The sequence below is a fragment of the Zea mays genome, chromosome 7 (genome assembly GCF_902167145.1).
Source record: "Zea mays cultivar B73 chromosome 7, Zm-B73-REFERENCE-NAM-5.0, whole genome shotgun sequence".
Lineage (NCBI taxonomy): Eukaryota > Viridiplantae > Streptophyta > Magnoliopsida > Poales > Poaceae > Zea > Zea mays.
Window position 1 is genome coordinate 72741393 of NC_050102.1, and position 6190 is coordinate 72747582.

Here is a 6190-nt window from a genome sequence, read left to right on the forward strand (position 1 = left end):
GCCTCAAGGGCAACAACGCACACCTAAATCGGAATAAACTGTCAATTCCTCGGATCTAGTCCGATTGAAGCCACTTACCAAGGATCGAGTACCATTTGCTCACGCGAAGGTGAGGCTCACAGAAATACAATAAAGCATAATACCACAAATTAAATAAGTACTTAGAGTTATTACATCATCGGAGTTCAAAAGTAGTAACCATTGTTCTCATTGCAGCGAGAATAACTAACAGTAACATAAGGAGTGTGGCGAAGCCTCGCCCATCACTCCTCCTAATCCTCTCTTGCTGAGGCAGGGTTCCACTTGACTATCCAACCCGGTGGCAGGGTGGATGTCCAAGTCAACCTAGAAACCATATCCTTCAAGGAAGTACCTATAAAAAAATTATGCCACACGCAAGGCTGAGTATACTAATACTTGGCTAGACTTACCCGATGTGAGCAGTCTACTCCTCTACCTCTAGACCATGAAGTTACATTGTTTGGCTGAGGGGTTTGGTTTGCCAAAAGCACTAGCTTTTGTGAATGTTGTAGTTAGCTGTGAATGATATACAAATGTGGTGCTTTTGCAAATTTCTAATTGTGGTACTTTCGTGTTTATGCGATGGATTAATGATGGTGCATTACTAATTAACTATGTATGTTAATGTGTATAAAAGTATGATTTGTGGTGCTTTTGTATATATAATTAAGTGTATAGTATTATTAATAACAACTGTAAATAGGACGACTTTCTGTTGTTTGCTAAATGTATAGTATAATGGTTCATGGTCGGTCGCTAAATCTGTAATATAGCAACCCACAGTTGGTCGTTAAATATACAATATCAGCAACGGACAGTCGGTCACTAAAAAGATGTCGGTTGCTAAAGCCTTTAGCGACTACACTTACAACGACCATCCTTATGGGTAGCTAAAGGTTTTTAGCGAACAACCGTAGGGCGCTGTAAGTGAACCATCATTCATAATATGGAGGACTTGAGCACCAAGACCTTGGGGCTTGTTATTAGCAAGCTAGTGACATTTGAGATGTCTAGGAAGATGGGTCGAGAGGAGGCCAGTTCACAAGCAAGGGAATTGCTCTCACATGTGATGAGCATAGATTGATGAAGGGCAACAAGCAAATTGAAAGCTCATGTTCCTCAAGTGAATAAGAAGATGAGGATGATGATGATGATAATGATAATGAAGATGATCAACCCTCCACTTTATCATTTGAAGATGAAGAAACAATCCGATGGATTGAAAAGTAACGAGGATGATCCACAAGGTAAGTCTCATGGGTGCCCCTTCAAGTAGAAGACATACTATTCAACATCAACAACAAAGAGTCAATAAAGAAAGGATGCTTCACATGTGGGGAGAAGGGTCACTTTAGGATAGTTGCCCAAACAAGACCAAACCCAAGAAAAAGAGGGATGTTGGGGGCATTTTATTGCTGAAGCTCCACAAAACATTAACATATAGATGGTTCTCAAGTTTGTTTTAGGATCTTCGAAGCAGTGATGAAGCTGACCTTCGCCTAAGAACCTTAGGTTAAATGGTGTATTCACGAAAGCAAAGCTAGGAAGATTCAACTCTGATGCAGGCGCATGGCGATAGGCCAATGAAGATGGAGGAGAGAGACATGAAGGCTTATTCAATACATCTACAAATGAAAAGACGATGATGCCCCTGGAGCATTATGTAGTCTCAATGTAGAGGACCTAAGGACATATTTGTAATTTTATACAAAGTTGTATTGTGGTTCTCCACTATACACAGTGCCATGCAGTGCGACACCTTCTTGGTGGAAAAGAGACGTAAGAGATCCGAATTGCTCTATCACACCCAGTTTTAGAAGACAAATTGAATGCGAACTATAAACGTGCTAGGATCAGAACTCATGTACATAACGATTACATAAATGAACACCATTGCACAATGCTCAAATTACAACATAAAGGGTATTAAACTTATTACAACCGGATGTTGAAGACATCCACATAGTCGCTGACTTAACAATTACCAAATTGCTAACACGAAACACAATAAAGATAAAGGGCTTTCTGTAACACCCTAAATCCATCAATTAAAAGAAACTTAGTTTAATTAATTAGTTTCTATTAGAAAGGAAAATATTTGTGTTTCAAATAATGAAATGGAATATAATTAAACTGCACTATTTCTTGAATAGATAAAATTTTATTAAGTGTTTGATGTATTCATGCTGAAGCATATGTTTTGTTTGATCTAGATTTCTAAACCAATTCTTGGAATTAATTTTGTGAGAAAAGATCTCGTTCTATAAAATAATAATGAGTTGTGGAAATATTATTCTTGGACTACACATTTTGATAGGGTAATAATTTTAGTTTGTAGGTATTTGTGAAAGTTTCATTTTATTGATTTCCTTTTTTAGAGCTCAGTTTATTTAAATAATAGAAATTGCGCAAATATTATTTATTAAAATAATATTATTAGATTTATTATACTTTTGGAATATTTTAAACATATTTATTAATGAATAATGTATTCTAAAAAATAAAAGAAAATGAATTTAGAAATTAGGAAAAAGAAAAAAAGAAAACTCATCGCAATCACGCACGCATTAAAAAAGAAGAAACAAAATTTAAAATTAAAAAACAAAGATTGGACGTACGCACCCAAGTCTCGCAGCCACTCATGGCCCCCACGTCAGACTTTCTCTCACACATTTTTTTACAAGCCGACCTCACAACCATTTCTTTTCTCTTGCATTTTCTTGTATTTGCTGCAGCCGGGTCCTACTTCTCATTAACTGGTGCTCTTTCGTCTTTCCTCATCCTTGTTCTCGCACACACGATGGACGGAAGACGCTGCTGCCGCCGCTTCTTTGGAGTTAGGAAACGCCGCCGCAACCGTCCATTTCTTCGATGTCTCGTCTCCACACTCTAGTGCGCCACCAGAGCACACATTGCCCATCTCTCTTTGCCTCTCTCTATCACACCACACCATTACTCGCGATCGTTTCTTCCCCACACAGTTAAACCGCCATTAATGGTTTTCATGCACCTTCAATCCGGCGCCCCTCCGTGTCCCTCCACCTCCTTGGCAATTCGTCTCGCCGCCGCGATGTGGAGGACCCCATGCCACCTTCTCTCCTTTCTCTATCTCAATTAAATCGATTGTTTCTCCCTCTCCACTTTAAGGTGCCATCAATGGCCACAACCATGTGTTGCTGGCGTCTGTCCACCTTTCCCAGCGCCTCCTCCCCTCCCTAGGCCTACAAATAGCACCGCCGCGCTCTCGTGGACCTGTCCCCGACCTCCTCTCTCTCCTCCCACGCCCCTGCTTGCTGTCCACACAGAATCGCCACTTTTGTACACTGTACATGCCCGGCCTGCAACGTTCCTCGTCGCGCACAGGCACCATGTGCTGCTTTCCTCGCCTCATGTCGCTCCTTGTCGAAGCAGCACGTGCCGCCAGAGAACCAAGCCTCCCAGAGCTACTATGTGCCTTGCTCTCCACCGTTTAATAATGTTTAATAATGTGTTTCATAATGCTTCATAAAATTAATAATGTGTTTCATAACTCATTAATCGTAGGTATATAACACATATCTTTTCTAAAGGTTAAAAAGGTTTTTAATAATGTTATAACGTGACTTGTCATCTTATGAACCCTTAATCTTAGACATATCACATATGACTTTTTATAAAAGATTAATGTGGTGAACCTAATATTTGTATATTTTAATTAAGATATTTTTAAGCTCATATCTTGTTTTATAAATTATAGATCACACATTTTTGAAAAGAATACCTTTTTATCATAACCTTTGCGTGTAATACTTTTGAAAAACAAATGCTCTTCTAGTTATATTTTCTTTTAGCTTTTTCTATGGTGAATGTGGTATGTTGTTGCGTGGTGTTTGTTTCTTCTTGTTTTCTTTTGTGATATTCAGTAATTGATCTAGTAGCTGAAAATCAAGATTCATTTTTGAAGAAGAACCACAAGTTTTCTATAAGCAAGGCTAGTGGACTTCTCCCCCTGCATATTCTGTCTGATCCCATACAATACATTTAATAAAGTTTATTCTTGGATATATATGCATAATTTGATGGGTTACCTATTCAAATACAACTAACTTTTCCAACCTTATTCCTTGTTAACCTGGGTTTTGACCTAATCAAATAGCTATGCTATTGCTACAACTTTATTTTTATGATGTAACTCTTTAATCATATTAATGTTCCAAATGGTAAGTTTACATTATTGTTGCTAATCCGATGATTAAGCAAGATCATATTGTGATAATTGGAACATAGAGTGACCACCCAGGAAAACAGTGCAACCACGAGTGCTATCATGGCTCTAGCTTTGGTAATTAGCTTTATATGCTTAGTGCCTAGCAACCTTACCTGAAATAAAGGGCAAGAGGGGGAGCGATAGTGGTGGCAGCTCACGTTAACATGGAGACGTATTCTTGGCTAAGGTACCTCACCTAGAGGGTCACCACACCGACATGGAAACCTTAGCGGGTTGCTTTGTATTAAGTGTATTCTGTGAAAGCCTCATAGTGGATCCCTAGCCATTCACCTCGGAGGTGTTTACGGGTTTGGCCGACTCAGGCTAGAGGGGATACACGGCTTGTGGGTAAAGTTGTACCACCTCTGCAGAGTGTAAAACTGATATATCAGCCATGCTCACGGTTATGAGCAGCCTGAACCCTCACATGATAATTGAACATGAAGATGAAAATAAATCATGGTCGTTTATGGTTCAAGTGGTTATGAGCTTATGCTGATTATGAATTATGCTTAATTGGGTTTGGTATATACTTATACCTAGTAATCAAGTGTTGATAATAAAATGTTGACCAACTAAAATGCTAACCGCATTAAACTTTAGCCTTACCTTGTTGCCTTGCATTTTCACCCCACTTGCTGAGCCCCGACCATAAGTGAGCTCACCCTTGCTTAATTTTTGATCAGAAGTTTGCAGATGAAGATATGATGCTGAACTCCATGGATGCTAGTCTAGTGATACCCCCGGTCATCTTCATGTGGAAGGATGTCCATGTTTCGCTGTACTTTGATGAATAAAGGTTAAGACTTCATGTCTGTTCGAAGTGTAATATGTTAATATAATCTTTATTTATGCTTTTATGCATTGTTATTTTGATATATTACACTTGTGACGTCAACATATGTGTGGAAATAGATCCTGGCACACATATGCTATGCATTCAGTTTTGCCCTTAAAACCGAGTGTGACAGAAGTGGTATCAAAGCAATGTGACCGTAGGTCGCTAGATTAATTAGAAATGGAAAGCCAAGTTAGACTTTCAAACATGGTCTATTTTCCTCCATAAAAACTTACTTTATATCAAAACTTGTCTCTTTTGTCTTCAACTCTTCTAGTCTGATTTTTCGTATATCGGAAGACTCTGCTTAGAAGCACAACAAGATGATCAAGTAAGATTATGGAACTTGAAGCGAAGCTTACCAGAAGTAACCATTTTGAAGCTATTGAAGATACCCATTCTATTTCTTGTCCCCACCCCGCAAGAAGTTTCGTTATGGATCCCCTGGATCTATTATTTGACTTCTTGGCTAGGTTGATAGGATAGTTCTCTAGTATTAAGTTTTTCGACTAGATCGATAAGGACGATGTTATATTATATTATAGTAGTTTTCTAATCCATAATATTGTTATATAATACATGACTTCTTCTACTCCTATTTCTTTCCATTTTATTGCCATCGTTGGGCAGTGTCTACCTTGATATAATGAACTATTTTCCTCTCTACTTCTCCCCTTGATAATGTCTCTATTTTGTCTCCATGATATAACTTTCTCCCTAATTCACTTTATATCCTTGGTTGTATCATTTATCCTCACTTCACCTGTTTATGGTTATCTTGTTTCACTCTCGACCATCAACAATAATAATGTCTTATTCTTGTCTAACTCCTTGCTATTTCTAATATGATTCCTTGATTTTATAATATCTCTTTCTTACCCCTAACCTTGTCTCGCCTTTTAAAAAATTGTTATAAACTTTTGTTCTTAGGAAAGATTCCCTTTGATTGAATGAGTAGCATCGAGTTGTATTGTGTTGGTGTGCTTGAGTTCATGTTAGTTGTCGTTGTGCCTATGATTGATTTGCTTCTTTGTAATGATTGTTGGTGTATTGTGTGACTTCTGTCCACAATGACATCAATTTAC